This window comes from Apteryx rowi, unplaced genomic scaffold (genome assembly GCF_003343035.1).
Source record: "Apteryx rowi isolate R43461 unplaced genomic scaffold, aptRow1 scaffold_771, whole genome shotgun sequence".
NCBI classification, from domain to species: Eukaryota; Metazoa; Chordata; class Aves; order Apterygiformes; family Apterygidae; genus Apteryx; species Apteryx rowi.
The window spans coordinates 69,831-86,812 of NW_020451062.1; the positions used below are offsets into that span (position 1 = coordinate 69,831).

The 16,982-nt window shown below is 39.1% G+C and overlaps 1 long non-coding RNA gene across 3 annotated transcripts in view; it reads right to left on the reverse strand.

Moving 5' to 3' along the window:
* LOC112976849 overlaps positions 1–3,316 on the reverse strand; it is a 41,254-nt gene extending 37,938 nt beyond the window's left edge. For 2 of the 3 annotated variants that reach the window (XR_003257192.1, XR_003257191.1), the window contains exon 1: positions 3,082–3,316. This is a non-coding gene — a long non-coding RNA (uncharacterized LOC112976849). Of the gene's footprint in view, positions 1–3,077 lie in introns of all 3 variants that reach the window. The other variant, XR_003257193.1, reaches the window with a different exon arrangement.
* Between the last annotated feature and the right edge of the window lie 13,666 nt (positions 3,317–16,982).

Here is a 16,982-nt window from a genome sequence, read left to right on the forward strand (position 1 = left end):
GAAGGAAGTTGCAACACACTTGCTTCTGCTTGCTGTTGGCAAGCCAGGTTCCTACGAGTATTTCCCACCTGTGTCACTCATTACTGTTCAGTGCAACTCAGTTCATGTTTGTGCTATGATCCACTGGTTCATGCCCTACAGATTGGAGAACAGTGAATGAGCTGAGTTAACAAGTTATTTCTCCTTCACAAACTTCAGTGATATTAATTCCTTTCAGGATCTGCCAGAAAATGTTTTTATCACCCACAGGCAATAGTTTCTGCCTTAACTGTCTAAGTTTATGACCACGTGACAAACTTCAAGCAGACTTCTGCTCAATAGACTTTAATAGCTAATATTTGCTTGGAGACCTTTTGTCTGACTTCCAGTCAGGACCTCTTCCCTTTTTGTGGTAAATCATAGAAGAGATGAGCCATAACTGAGAAAGATTCTGTCCATTTGAATTTCTTTTCTTCACCTTGTGCCATTGCCTAGAACATATCCTGTGCTCATAGACACTGACAAACAGATTTGAAAAATGATCTCTTCCCCAAAGACAGGACAGTCTAGTCTCACATATAAGCTTCCCACAAAGAATTATGACCTAAAATTTAGCCGGTGCTTCATTTTTCTCCGCACAGAACCATCCGCCTACAAGCCTTCTTCCCACCACCAAGAACAACCTGATCCTCAAATGTAGCTCCGCATAATGCCACCACAGAGATTAAAAGTATTTTGATTCAGAAGGAATCATTATGATGACCTGCACATCAATGGCCTCAAAAACTCTCTTGAAAATTCCAGAATCATGCCTTGACTGGTGACATTGCATGTAGATATTGATAAGTCCCATCCAGAAAGAATCAGACCTTTTAATTGCTCTACAAGGGACACATTTGAGCATACTTGTAGATAAAAGGACCAGTGGCTATTCATCTATAAGGCTCACACTAGGCTGAGATCTTTTGAGGCTTTAATTGACACTTCTTGGGGGAGTGGCTGTTGAGCAAACATGCATCTTTCTAAATTCTTTTTACTGTTTTCACTTCTCACTTTTTGTGGTTTATTAGGCTAAATTCTCATCTAATGTGAACTGACTTGACTCATCTGACTGCAGTATTGCTAAAGCATTTTAAAGGCAATGTAAGTTTGTTCCATTGTAACCTGTTTGCTCTGCTTTATAACAAATAAAATAGTAAGTTTTATGATCTGCCCTTTGAGATATTAGTTTTCTTTGGAATCTAAATTTAAACTGAATCAGTCTCTGGTCCCACCAAGGACAAATATTTTAAAACTGCAGCCATCCATGCCTTTTAGCCTGCTGTCTCCCTTTTATAGTTATTGATGTTGGCATTTTACCAAGAATCATTTTCTTGGTATATCAATAAAGTTGTGTTTAATTTGACATTTTACTTTCTGAACAGGAAACTGGGCTCGATCACAGTATCAATTTCTGTGTGTATTTTCAGACAATGCAATCAATTATTCATGCATTTTAAGAGCATTTTCCCTCCTTGGTCTCATCAAGAAAATCATTCAATAATTCTCCACTAAGAGGTTTCCAGAAAGCAGGAGGTTAGTCGCAACAGATCACATCATGCCAAAAGGCCAGATAGGCTGAGAATTACCAGTGAGCCCCATAGCTTTTTGAAGTGAAGTCAAACCTGCATTAGAACCAGACACCTGGCTCTTCCTGGCTGACACACGCTCTAAAAAGAAACTCTGTGATGTCACCCTAGTTCCTAGCAGAAACATTTGTCATCACATTCAATGGACAGAAAGAGAAGACAATCCTTTTCTTTCCACAAGCCTATTCTGATCATGTCCCCAGATTATGATTAGCTCACTTTGCCGTGTTAACCTGCAAGAATTTTGGGTGACAGCTGCATAAGCTATTTAATAAAAATATACACATCCACATTATATTGAAATAAATTCCTACTTACACATTGTATCTGTTCTCACCTTTTTACTATCTAGAATGGGATAAAGTCACAAGCATGAAGTAAAGCTCCAGGCACAACCTTATCAGTGGGCCTCTGAGAAGTTCACGAGTTCTGTCTATACAGGAAACTGCACAACCCTCTACTTTAATTACTGACATGTTTTGCCTCATACCTCTGCTGAATGAGTTGGACGCTGATCTGGTCCACTCCCTTAACTTGAAGGCTGCTTCAAGATGCTATGAGTTACTCAGCGCTTAAGGAAATTTGTTCCTGGGTCTTGTTTTAATATAAGGTGTGAAGAGGTCTGGATAAATGTCTCTGGTTTTGTCTCATGTCTACTTAGGCTGTTGTTCCCTCATAGCCACCTTCAGGACATGAATTATTTAGCAGATATGATAAGAAGACTAGAGCTCAATAAAAAACTCAGTCAGGTTTCCAGTTCCTATTCAGAGGCTAACATTAGCTTTCATCTCTTAGATAATACATATTCAACTTCATTTGCTAACCTAGTATTTGACAAAGGAACTACAGGTTACATTAAAATTAATTTATGAAATCACTAAACCGAAACCCCACACCAGCCTTTGGCATACACCTCTCCAAACCGTTAACAGGCTATATATACATGATATATCATGTATCATTCTGAATGCTTTTGATCAGAATCAGCAACAATACAGTGCAGCACAAGGGCTGATTTAAAGATACCCAAGTCTCAGTCAGCTTAGTTTCAAAGGCACTCAAAACCTACCTTTGCCATCGTGAAACTAATTCACGAGTCATCATGCTTGCATTTTTATGTTATGACTTTGCTCGAAGGTCATGATGACACTGCCTCATTATATAACATAATGAAGAAACATGATCAGGTTTTGATACAGCATCACAATACTACCGTATTAACCAACTTCTCCGGTCACTTGTTTGTATTAATGTCAAGAGGATGGAGACATGGAAAGAAGTTCTCTGCTTACCCTTTAAAGTAATATCCCTGCCTTTCAAGGAGCTCAGATGGTAGTATTCAGACAAGATGTAAGGGAACAGAAACAAACTTTGTGACCGTAGAAGCCTGTGCACTCTCAGTATTCCTGCACATGGAGCGAAAAGTCAGAAATGTACTGTCAGAAAAAAAGAATGTACCAAAATACTCACATACTTGGGTGTGGTTTTCCAAAAGGAAACTTTAGTATTTCTGTCTAGTGTGTAGAGGAGCAGGGGATCTCAGATTTCAAGTATTTGCAAGTTCCCTTTCTGTTTCTGAATTTCCTGAGGGAAATTTGTTATTTCCCCCCTTTAGATTTTTCTCTGCAGCTTTGTCATCTCCTAGTGTAAATATGGTCTTTTCCAAAGTAGGAACAATTAAGTCAAGGGACTTTCAGGTGCATATGGGCTTTCTTCCTCATTCTTTTACTGGGCAGTGGAGAGACAGTTGTTCCAGGAAGAGGCTGGGAACATTTCTCCACTGATAAAAAGGGCAAGTTTAGCCTCAAAATGACCTTCAAATGCCTCTTGCTGGATAGCTCACACTGTAAGTTTGCTGCAATTATGCTACAGATAAGTGACAGAGGAACTTGCTGTCTTATTTAACTTTGCCTACTTGCATCAGCATAAGAACTAAGTTAGACTTCCTGCTTACTGAAGTATTACAACAAGACATACAGTGTGTGGACCTCCTACCCCAAAACAAATTTAAAACAATTTATGACAATGAAGACATAGCTGGGAATGACCAAGCTCTCAACATGCAGAGCCTTTGGGAAGTGGAAAGGTCTCAGCTAACCTGCCTCATATTTGAAACATCTCTGCGTAAGTTATTGGCCTCCAAGCTGTCACTTGATCTCCCATGCACTATCATGGCACAATGATGTGAAACTCTACCTGCACTAGCTTCTCCTGACTTACCCTAAAGAATCCGGAGGACAAATAAATGACTGAGAATGACCCTCATGTCCTCTCAGATCAATTGCCATGAGTTCACTATTTTCTACCTATATTGATATGTAATTTGAACTCAGAAAAAAAGAAAATTGGGAGGTAAAATTCCTCCTTTGGTTTTCCCTTAGCAAGCACAGACTCCTTGCTGTCACAAGTCAGACATGAACCTCAGGGACCCTAGTTTCTGAGCAATATTCTATTATTAATGCAAACTTGAGTTTCAGGTTTTTTTCAGTGGTTGTCAAGGCAGATCTTAAGGACAGCTCCACAGTGTAAATTTTACATGTGGTGAGGACCTCGTCCTTAATCTTAATAAACAAACAAACAAACAAACAAATACACATAAGAATAAATAAGAATAAATAAATAAATAAATGCACACAAAAAAATAAATAAACACACACACACAAGTCAAACTTTAAACCCATTGAAAAATTTAGAAAACAGCTAAAAGTCTCTCTGAGACAAGTCTCCCTGTAGGGCCACTCAAAGTGTGATAATCTACTTCTGTATAATCAGATCAAATATTATATAATAAAAGAATGTATTAGACCTGATTTTGTAGGGAATTGACTGATTTCTCCAGATAACACAATTTTTCAGAGTCATTACAAAGGGCTTTCACTTCAAGTGCATGAAATACTGAAAATCAGGTGACAGAAAAAGAACTGGAATAAGAAGAAATCCCAGATGAGAATCTGCCTTCCTCAACCTAAAGTGAAAAACACTTGGCACAACAGAGCTTGCATATGATCTGGCAACAGAAAAAAACATTGCTTTGACACATTATAGCCATATGAAATTGGGAACAGTGCAAGAGGAGATAGAAACAAAAAGGCTGCCCAATAGTAAGCTATTACAACAAGCTGTTAATTTTCTTATGAAGTAATAGGCAATCTGCCTGCAAGTTACTGATCTGTAAAAAGAAAAATATTTTCATGGGACACTGCTTGAAGTTGTTTTTGATGAATCTTCGCTCCCAGGAGAAGAGCCCACTCCTCCAATTCCACTGCCCAAACCTTAAGTTTCTGGAACATACAGGAAGATTACTGCAAAAAGGAGAAACCATCTGTTTCTTTTCATCATTAAAGATGCTTTCCACTGTACAGGAGATTGCAACCCTTATGAACTTGAGACTGTAAATACTTGTTATTTAAATGCAAGCAGGCAGGACTCTAACAGGGCACTATTTCCTCTTAAAAAATGATTGAGTGAAGTTGCATTTTCAATTAGTTCTCCTGATTTCTTCCTCTAGCACATGGAACAGCATGCAGGGTGTGGGAGCAGTTCATGTAATCCTCAAATGATTTCAATCTGATCTTTTTTCTGGCTGCAACAGAGATCCTCTCTTCTTCCACATGGTCAGCAGCATTCTGATTTCATTCAGGCCAAGATTGTATTTGTTTTCTTCCTGGAATACCAATTGATACTGGGTATTGAGGCACTTTTTCCAGCACACATTTAATAAACCATTTATTTTAAAAAAGTCTTGCTAAAAGCAAGCTTTCTAGCATTCTAGAACCACCAAAACTGCTGAAGCATTGAAAAGTCACATACTTGAAAATACAGGATTTTGACATACACCTGATGTGTTCTTGGCGTCTGCTTCAAAATCCATTGAGATCAATGCACTCAGAAGAACAGGAAACAATGTCAGCCTATATGGACCATAAAGGTCCACTTACAGTGACCTGGCTCCAGGCTGATGTCTTGGAGGAAAAATTGAAGGAAAAACAAATAGAGACATTTTGCATTTCAGCTATTAGTATTGGTCATCCATTATACAAAAGACAAAAATTAAAACAGCTTGAGAGTCTAAGCATGATAAGAAATCTTTACAATTACAAGACCTCCATGTATCTTATACCTATTTCACTGGAAAAAAGAGAATGCTTCATAGCATTCATTCCAGGAGGTTTCCATCTGAGAGGCTGTCTGACTATGGGGCCTCTTTTTATTCGTTTTTTATAACATGTATGCAGGCAGATTTCCTTCAGGTAGCATGCGTTAACTAATGGACTCATTCACAGAGTAGAAAGAAATGTCTGCTGTGCTCTTCTTTTTGTTTGCCATTCTCATGGCGTCCCCACAATTTGTACCCTTGCCTGCTTGCCTCACATACCCATTAAGTTCTGTAGTCCCTACCACCACTTTGAGATTACGCTTATTACTGTTTTGACTATTTGTCTTCCAGGAATTCTTGACACCTTCCCTCTCCAGCCCATGGCTCTTCCCACTGTGGGAATTTCACCCTCATGGAGGCAATCAAATGAAAGAGTTGGTGTGTGACCTTTGCTGAGAGCCATTTCTGCAGACACCACTTGGGGGGGCAGTGCTGTCTCACAGGACTTAAATTGGGACCTTTCAGCAGCTCATGATTTTACTTGAAAGTGGAAAAAAAACCCAGAGCTGTAGAGAGAAGTTTCCCAAGTGAAACTTAGGACTCAGAAGGAAAGGAAAGAAGACTCCTTTTTTAAAATATAAACTGCTATAAACTATAGCACTGTAAACTACTGCTCTGGAATTGAGATAAATTTAGTATGGATTCATCACCGAGAAGTAACTTCTCCTGGTATGTGAGCTGCCTGTGAGCTTTTGAAACTGTCATTGCTAGACTCTATATAGGAGTAAACAGAATGGCATGTATCTCACTGTATACGTGCTCTTCCATGGGAAAATCCAATTTAATCCCCTGAATTTCAGCTCTCCACCTTCTGTTCTTAGCCAGGCAGCTGCTTTTAGAAAAAGCTCTCATCCTCAAGCAAGACAAGAAATTGACAGCATTGACTACAAGAATAGTCAATAGTGATAAGAAGCAATGTTTATCCTTGCACATGCCAAATGCCCTGAGTTGTTTCAAACATTTGGCTTCTGGTTAATGGTATTCTGTGGACAGAGAGCAAGAGGGAAAGGAAAGAAATTTCAAATAAAAGGGCAGATCAGGAATCCAAACAGATCTCTTTATGTCACAAAGCTCTCTTAAAAGCCCTTCAGGGTTTTTGAGTTTAAAAAACAACGTACATGACAGAACACAGTTACTTTGCCAGCTCAACTCAGTGAGTCAAGAACTTTACATTTGCAATTTTATTTTTCCATCTTTCAGTGCCCTGCTGGCTGTCAAACCAATGAAAATTTCATGTTGGATGAAGCAAAGCACTGGAGAAAGAGGGAAAAGAGCCACTGAGGTCACTGGTGCTGCAACCAATATATGTAAAGACAGATTTTGGTTTTGTCGGGTCAAGTTTTCTTCATGTTGTGATCAGTTCAGTATCTTTGGGCTAGAATCTTCTCCCACTCACCTGATGTGAACTGGGATAACTTATTATTTGACAACCAGCACTTAAACTTCTCTAAATGTGACAATTCAGAAAGGAGAGAAAAGTTTTTCCATTGACTCCTGTTTTGTGCATCTATTTGCACTTACACAGGTTGAGTACACTATTTTAGTGTTTTGCATTCGTTGCTTATTTGAAAATCATCAGATAACCTTTAAGGTGGAGAAAATCTGAGTGTAATCCATGTGAAAAAACTGTTGTTGAGCCACCCCTGACCACTCTACATTAGTAGGGAACCACAAGAATTTGATCTAGGCTTTCACAGCAATAGATATAAAGACTATTTTCTTAAATATCACGACATGAATTACAATGAGTAAATGAAGAATAATACAATATGAATGAGACAGGGAAATTGTATGGGATACAATATGACAATGTCTGCAATCCATGACTATGTGGACAGCAAACAAAAATAACAGAAATATTGTTTTTCCTTTCATTTTTAAGAAGAAAGGATAGATAACTAAAGTCAAAGGGAAAAATGAATGACATCAATAAGGGATCCATCTGTCAGGGCAGAAAATCTTACCTAATTTGCCGAAGTTCAGAGACTAGGTTTGCATAAACAGTAGTCAGCATCAGAACGCTGTCCTGGTGCCAGGCTGTTCTTATCTTAATCTAGATAAGGGAATGAGTTGCAATCACACTATTTTATCTTAATGTACATATGGTAAAGGCATTTATGTTGCTTATTTTGTGATCAAGATAATTCTTCTGGCCTGTTAGAGTTCAAAATACCATGAAGTTCAAATTGGATCAATGTTATTTATAGTAAATTCCTGTATTTCCATGAGTTATGTTCTCTGGTTGCTGAAATGCCAAAATAAAATTTCAAATACTAATATAAACCTCATCTCCCATTGAATCTTCTGGCAATAGAGGAGCATGTACAAGGTCTGTAATGCTAGGATAAGTGCACCAGAGCTCGCTCTTTAGCAAGGCTGGTATTTTTCAGTCCTATTCATTATTCTTAACTTTATCACTAGTCTCAGCTGCTTGATACTTTTTCTCCCTATCCTATTGCATGGACAAACACACTTTGAAACACGGGAGGTTTATTCACTTTAATTTAAGGCATTTGGGGAGTTATACTGTTGGAAACAATGGATGTCATTCCCATAGCAGAGATCAGCCATATGAGACTCTACTGTCCTCACAGATCATTCTTTATATTTTCGCACTACACCTCCAGCACAGAATTAGATTAGCATTTTCAGTGCAGGACTGGGTTTCCTACCAATTTCTGGAAATGTTTTGAGATAACAAGGACAAAGAAAAGCCTACAAACAGGCTGAAGGGCATCCCTGGACATGATCCACAGAAAGCTGACCAATGACAACACGCCAGATCTTCTTCCACAGCAGAATAAATGCAGAACAAATGCAGAACTTATTTACTATCAGTTTCTGACAGTCAACACTGTGGTTTTCTCAGGCTTTTATCTCCCGGAAAATGTGAAAGTAGATGTCTTATGCAATTTTGAATAGAAGAAGAGCTAGTATAAAAAAATAGAACAATGTTTTGCTGGATAACATGGTTTGTGTGAATGGGGAAGTCTCATCCTACCTAACAACAAAATTTTGTTTCACCTTCTTGATATGATTTCTATGACATTTAATATATATTATATTGTTTAAGTGTAAGCGTAATTTTATAGACATTCTATTCATGGCATTCAGCATCTTCTTTCAGTTATGAAAAAAATGGTTATTTTAGAAATATTTCACTTTGAGCTTTCAAAATGGAAATGTTTTCAGTTCCCTTCCCTAAAATATTTTTACTTCTGTTCTAAATTTGGGACAAAATATAAGAAAAAATCAAAATGTGAGAAGTAAGAATTTCCCAACCAATAGAAAAGTAACCATCTATACAAGACTATTATACTGCAAACCGCATCAGGAGAAAGCCAAAAATCTTTTTGGGACAGTTTGTGTTTTAGGTCGCACAAACTGTAATGTGTCCCACGATCAGAAATTTTATATCAGATTACAGCCGGAGTCTTCATAATATTTCTAGCCTATTTTAAAAAGTGCTTATATTAATAACGTGACACTTGAGTGAAGTTGTTTTTTGCAACATCTTTCAGGAAATATCACGAAAACTGTTCTCAATAACATGGTTATTTGGGGCAATAGATTTATGGAAACTGTTCCTATACTGACAATGGCTCTTTCCCTGAGACATTATCAGCAGAGCCCAGTTCAGAGATACTAATACGACTTGCACTCTGAGACTTTACTGAGGGAAGGAATAAGCTGATGAAATATGTCCATCTTGAGAAAGAAAGATAATACTGTGTCAGTCTTAGCCTCTTAATTCACTGAGATTAATTCATTAGCTGCAACTTTTCTCCTAACAGAGGCTGTTGCCATAACTCCCAGCATTGTGCATGTGCATGTGTTAGCTCCTCTTAACCTTCCTTTCATTTTAATTTTCTCCTTAGGGTAAAATTACAGAAGCCACACTGCTGCTGTTGCAGATGCAGGGTTACAAAACAGTATTCACTGTGTAGCTGAAGTGCACATCCCTAAATCTGTATCGTCACCTGCACGAACAACCTCCAGGGGTCTGATATTGTGCATGCTACAGCACTATTACCAAAAGTTCATTGATTCGGGCTAATGTGTTTGAAATGGACAGAAGATGGTTTCATCCAAAAAATGCAGGCCACTGAATGAGCACTTCTGGGTTTGTCTCTGTATATGCAAAGTCCTTTGTGGAAAACACATCCCCTAATAACCATGAAGCCCTAGATGACTTGAATATCAGGTTTTGTTTCCAAGAGAAGCATTGAGGAGATTGGCTTTGAAATATAAGTTGGTACGATTTTCTCATTTTCCACTGTTCTTGCATGCATTGTTCTGTGACTAGCAGACCACATTTTCAGTATAAAGCAGTGAGACCCAACAGCTGTCTGACTCAGAGAATTTCATGACAAAGATAATTACTATGGCAGCATGGTGGGAAACAAGTTTGAAATAGATTGAGGCTATTGAAAGCAATGCACCTCCACAGGCTTTGAAATAGCAGCCTTAAGCCACAAGACCTAATAAAGTCTAAAGAAACAGAAATCCAGTTCACTCCATACCTACTTATATCTTAGGAGGTTCAGGAGGGATATTAAGAGAAGTGTTTCACCAAGAGGTAGTGCAGCACTGGAACAGGTCATCCAGAGGGGTGGTTGAAACTCCACCCTTGAAGGTTTTCAAGACTTGCCTAGAGACAGATGATCTGATCTAGCATTGGCAGTGGTCCTACTTTGAATTTGGACTACAGACCTCCTGAGGGCCTTTCCAATCAACACATCTGTGATTCTATAATATTTACAAATGCATCTAATAAAAACTCTTATACATCTTTGGTATCAATTACAAGAAAGAGTAAGGTTGATTCAACAGCCTGCTTGCTGTCTTTCAGAACACCCACAGTCCCATGCTATTTCTATATTAACAAGTACAGAGAAGGGATTTTATTGGCCTTATACCATCATCTATGACCCACCTATCTCTTCAGGAATTCGGACATCTGTTTGCTAAGCTGGATTGTGCTATCTTTGGTGCTCACTTCTACACAGAGAAATGGAAGTGTTTTGTAGCCTGAAAATAACTTCAGCAATTTCTTCAGAATAAACCTGTCTTGTCTCCTTATCCTAGGGGAGAACAAAATAATATTCTTACCTGATTTTCACCATGCACCTGCTTGTCAGCCACCCCTGGTTCTTGGCCTTTAGTCCTAAATGCAGAAGAATCCTTTGTTACTATCCTGTATCTCATCCACCCGTCTAATGTCTTCCTGCTTCACATATTTACTTGTACTAGTTCACCAGAAGATGACTTTCAAAAGGTTTCTCCTTGTGCCTACACTGGACACTATGAGAACCATAATAAAAATGAGCAGTCTCTAAACTAGACAACCACAAGTGTAAATAAGACACCCTGAACTTCATCTTTTTGAGAGTGGGTCAGGAGTTAAATTGGTATTTTTTATGCTTTTTATCCCTTTATATCATGAATAAATAAATTTCTGAGTAGCAAATTCTATTCTTATTTGCACTGATGCAGATCCTCAGAACGGCAGTTCTCTTCATGGAGTTCTTCAGGACATACAACACTACAATAGAATAAATGTTTGTCTCAATGGAAGATAATACTTAGTCTTACCAGCAATTCATACAGACAGAGTCTGGGAAGTCAGAGTTTTAGCTAAATGCCACATTTACTTACTTGCACTAACCTGGATTGCTAGTTTTAAAAAACTGCCCCTGTCTGTTAACTGCTCCCCCCCGCCCCCTCAAATCAGCTCTTGTTTGGGTTCTACACAGAAAACCTGTTAGATGATAAGCAGTAAGTCATGTAAGCGGCCTCTATTTAAGTGTTTCAAAGTGCATCCTGGTGCATTAAAATGTTTTAAATAGAGGGTTTTTTAAAAAAAAGAGAGAGAGAGAAAAGGAGAAACCTTTAAATTATTTTGCTATTAGACTTTTCTCTTCCAGGATGCCAAGTCTTGCTTAACAAAACCCCAGTTTAAGTCAAGGTAGGTTTGCTCAGCTATTAACTATGGGACTCATACTCTTTATGGTACTCTGTACTTTAAAGGTTCTGTTTTCAATATAGACTTTATTTGCACAGAGATTTCCAAAGAACACTGACCTGGGAGTGCCCGTTTGGCACAGCAGGCTGGAAAAAGCCAAGGAGAGAAAATAAGTCTCTCAGCATTTCAATATCTTTACTCTTTCCTCTATATGTACATAATAAATATGTGCAGGGAGCAGGAAGGATTTTGTCATGCTGATGAAACATGAAGGACATGGAAAAATTGAGCAAACCCTAAGCAACCCAGGGGCTCCCCTGAAGCTGGTGTGGAGCCTGGGAATTCCCCACCTGTACAGCCAGGCCCAGGTGTGCACACCATGGGATGGAGACATGGCATTGTAAAGGCTCTGGATGAGAGAGTTTTGCCTCTAGTGTCTTTCTCATAACTCACCACTGAATAAAAGCATTTCTTTTTTTTAATCAGACCAGAAAGGGTTTGCTCTTATATGTTGCTTGCCTTTCTTCCCGAACTGTAGAAAGTGAGAGACAGTTGTAAGAAACTCACAGGGTATCAGGATAACTAATTCTAGCATACACTGTTATCAGTAAAATGTTGTTCTGTTTTTCTGCATGGGAATTCTCCACTAACAGATGGAATTTTTTTCAGTCTTGTCTGACTGTGTGATGAGTTGTTTACATGAATATCTCAGCTCCAAACTCTTGCAGACAATTGTAAAGTTCAAGGGAGCTTCTGTTTGTAACTTGGTAGCCATGATATGCCTCGGCCACCTGAGTCACATAGGTCTTTTTCGGTTACTCATCTGGACAACTTCTACAGCCTCAAAAACCCTTTCAAGACAGCTACAATAACCCTTCTTGTGCACAGACCCCTGATCCATAATTATAAATCGTTATAACCTTAAGCTCTACAAAAAGCTGAATCACACAAACATGTGAAAAAAACAGAGTTCTAAATACTTGGGTGAGTACACAGAAAAGTAAATAAGAGACCCGGCATTTTGGCCAGCTTTCCATCTTTTTCCACTGTAGGGACCATGCTCTCCTCAGAATGTCATTCTGTGTTTCTTCTTCCAGGGTGTGATCTTGTTTAAGATAACCCCAATTACTGGCTATCCTTCCCACAGGTCTGTAACCTCTATGCATCTGAGGAACGATACCTGTGATCCCTTTATAAAATAGTTCTTAGCCATATATAAATAGCAATGAGGCTACCTTCATTGAGGAACCTTCAGCTCCCAAAGGTTGCTTAGCTCATTGCTCACTCCTTGGTACTACTTTTCTTGCAGCCTCACTGGAGTTGCTCTTGAGCTGAGTCAGTATACTTGTGAGAAAGAATAGCCCTTTCTTCCCCAAAGCTGCTTTAAGCTTTACTCACTACAGAGAGAAACTAAGGGCCCTTGACTCCACCAGGACTCAGCACAGCTCAGTGAGGTCCTTATTGTCTCCTTCTCTTGGTCAGCAGAGAGAGGAATTAGGGGTTATGTTCCCCAGAGGACCCCTTTGCAGCATCAGTGGTCCTTCTGCTGCCAGAGTGGGCCAGATTTTGCTCTTCATATTCATTGAAGGTCCCTCATGGCCATGAGCTTCACAACCATTTAGTACTTACTTAAAACTCAGTGACTCAAAACACCAGGTTCAGCTATAGCTTGAAAGGAGGCATTTTTAAATCCAAAAGAACTGGGGAGATAGTTTCAAGGCCTGGGCCAGAGGTAACTTTAATCCAACCTTCAGAGTGAGGTAGAAGGCTCACTGCAGAACTGGACCTGCTAATCTTTGTAGCTAGGAAGAGCACCCTGACCCCATCTAGCATCAAAAAGATGTTTTTCCCTTCTGCCTTGCCCCCATTATGTTACTGGGGCACCCCTCTGGAACCAGAAGAAAGAGCTGTTGCTGCTGCTGCCTATGAGGGAGGAGGGAGCAGTGAGTTGATGAAGACTGGCACAAGCAAGTGGTTTTTGCTGCAAGGAAAGTCTCTCTAGCCAGAACTGCATGGGAGAGAGCAGGGATTTTGCTGGGAAGAAGAAAGGTGGAGATTTTACCAGGATGTGTTTCTTAGGCATCGTCTAATTCTACTCTCCAGTGGCCCCTTCCTCATGTCAAACTCCCAAAAATGAAGAGTCCATGGAACAAAGGACAGGTTACCGAACTGAGCGCACAGGGGTTGCAGCAGCAGCCTCAAGCATTTTAAATCAACAGCAAACATCACATCCAAAAGTATCCCCTCCCTATCATTAACAAACATATTTGGTCATTATTGGATTTCTCATCCTAAAGGGACTCCTAATGTCTTATGTTTGTGACCTACAGAGTTATAAAGTGTGTGTAGGTGCATGCATGAGACATAGAGAAAGGACAGTTGAAATCATTTTAAAATTGTAGAATTCCAAGCTGATTTGAAGAGAAAAAAAACAGAATTAAAAAAAAAAGAAAATCAAACTCCTTATGCTTCTTGCCCAACCTCATTCTCCAGAAATAAACAAACCCAAGCAGTTATTGTTTGGGCTGTGACAGAACCCCAGGATTTGGCCACACTTAATGAACAGTAATGAGAGCCCTTCTCTCTAGAGCACCACATTAGTATTTTCTGCCTGCATCTGCTGTACCCAGGCACAAATGCTGCAAGGCCTGCCCCAGCTGTACTGCCCCCACAGTGCAGTTAATGTGCTGAGAGGCACTGTTTTGGTGTACTAATCTTGTTCACACATGTTTCTGCTATATTTTATTTTCTGTACGCCTGTGCTGCAATCTTATTTACCAGCTTTTCAGGCCCAGAGGTAAAAAAAGATAAAATGAAATACCAAGAACAAAAAAGAAAAGGCTAGAAGCTCACAGGAACATCTTTGCTCATCTTGCATAGACAGTAATATGCCCTGTCACTATTGCCCTTACTTCCACGTGACAAATTGCACCTCTGTACTGTGTTCCCTGAGTTCTGCCTACTTTTTCCCACTGGTCAGCACAAAGTAAAGGGATCTGTGGAGTGACAATTAATTCAGATAATTGTATTTTTCCACTGTCCATATCACGGAGGTTCCTGTGCTCTGAATGAAGAGGATCCCACGTGCCCATGCATGCCGTATGTAGTGTACCGTGTGCCTGCAGCTGTCCTTCTCTAGACCCATCTGTTAGAAATTGATGTTGATTTTGCTCATCTTGCCTCCTAAAAACCCAGCAATAACAATGAATGAACTTTGTGTTCAGTAGAGTGTCAGAAGCAGATTTAGTTGTGCATATTATGGGCATGTTCTGTGCAAGGTTTCTTTGCTGCAAACACACACAATTTGATGGACCTGAATCCCCCACTGAAACATCCCTGGTAGTCAAATCCATGCATCACATTCAACTCCTTGTATCATATTCAAATCTATAGATTTTAATCTATTACATTTCTTACTATTAAGGAGCTTTTGTGTTGTGTTTCCTACATATCTTGAACTTTTCTCCCTGTAATTATAGGCTTAAAGCCCAAGGACAGTGCTAGACATGGTTGGGGACAGAGTCAAAGAGTTTTTTGCAAAAGCTTTTTTATCATTAGAAAATGTTAGTTTATTAAAACCAAAACCTGTTAGCAAGGAAGTACCTCTGGAGTTTATGGTGTTGTCAAATGATAATTCATTTTCCCATTTTCCCTGATTTCTAAACAAAGACTGTATTTTCAGGTCAAAGATATTTTCATTTCATCCAAATTGGATTTTATTGTAAATTAAAAACTGATAAATAGTACCAAACTGATCTGATTACCCTAGTCGGAAATACCAACTTCTTGAACCAGGAACATTTTTGCTATTTTAACTTTTCATTCCAGCTCAAAGTGGAAATCATTCTCAGAATCTCCTAATTGTCAAAGAATGAGTAAACCCAATTCTGCCACCAGCGTGGTCTGATCCTGGCATGCAGTATCCCAGGCTCTCAGATCTACCATGAAAATATCAATCCATCTAGATATATAACTCTTGTTGTGCAGACCACATAGCTAAGATTACAGTTCTTCAAATTAAAGGCTTTTGTTGTTATCCTTTGCTTGAGCCCCCTTCCCAGTTTATTCCTTAAATAAGAACTTCTGTACTAAAGCAAATCAAAATCTACTCATCCCATGGCAGATACTTAAGGAATAATGTTAGAAGCAGAAATCCCCCTAGTTTCTGTCAATCAGAGGGCTGCACCCTATGGTAAGTCTGTTTCTAATTCAAGATTTCTATCCAGGCTGTGCTTTTCTGGCTTTACCACAGCACCAAATAGAAGGTTCTGTTTTTTTACCATGCATATTCTGCAATTCCATGCACTTGTCAGAATTTTGCAGAAGCTATAGCAGTAAATTAATTATAAAGAGAAGTCTTTGGATTGTGCAAATAGAAAACACCAGGCACTATAAACATTGACTGTCCTGGCAGCATGCATCAGGGGAGCAGGGCAAGAAAAAGAATGAAGCCAAAGGCCATTGGCTGTCCATAATCAAAATAATGTGTTCAAGTAAACAAGTTCCTCCAGGAAGTCAAAACTTGCTTTCCATCTTCTGATAATGATAAGGAGAAGTTAGAAAGAAATTAATGAATATTCTTTTGGCAAAATAGAAGCAGTCATTCACTTAAATGAAAGAAGATGTCATATACCAGTAATTCTAATTATAAGCCAGCCCCAGCTGCTTGTTTACATGAATGTATCATTACTGATTGCAGATGTCTAGATGTGTATACTGTATCTCTGAGATGCAACAGGAGTCAGAAGCTGTCATTTTTGTTAGAGAAAAAAGTGTGAATGCAGGCAACAGCGTGGTGAGGAAGATAAGTCTTGCTGGAGGTGAGTCTATAGAGACAGAGACAGACTAGCCGCCTGTGCAGTCTGAGGTCACAGCTGTAATGTGTGTATAATTCTATATCAAGTTGTGCCCCTGGAAGGTAGAAGCAAAAACGACTACTGTCATCCCTCTCAGTCCTCAAACCTCTCCCTGGAGGTCCTATTGCCCTTCACTTGTGACAACTATACTGAATCAATTCAGACTTCTTTAGATTTAAATGGGGCAGTTTTCAATTTACTCAATTTAAAATCCTGAACACAGGCCTGGAGCACAGCATTAAATGGACAAGGATGAGGAATGTCTTTCTTTCTCTGAATACTTTGTAAATTAACTGTATTTGATGAAGTCTTATCTACAGCAAAGATGAGTTCCCAAACCACTGAAATTGATAGAAAATTTTCCATTGACTTCATTAAACTTTGGATACCCAAAGGAA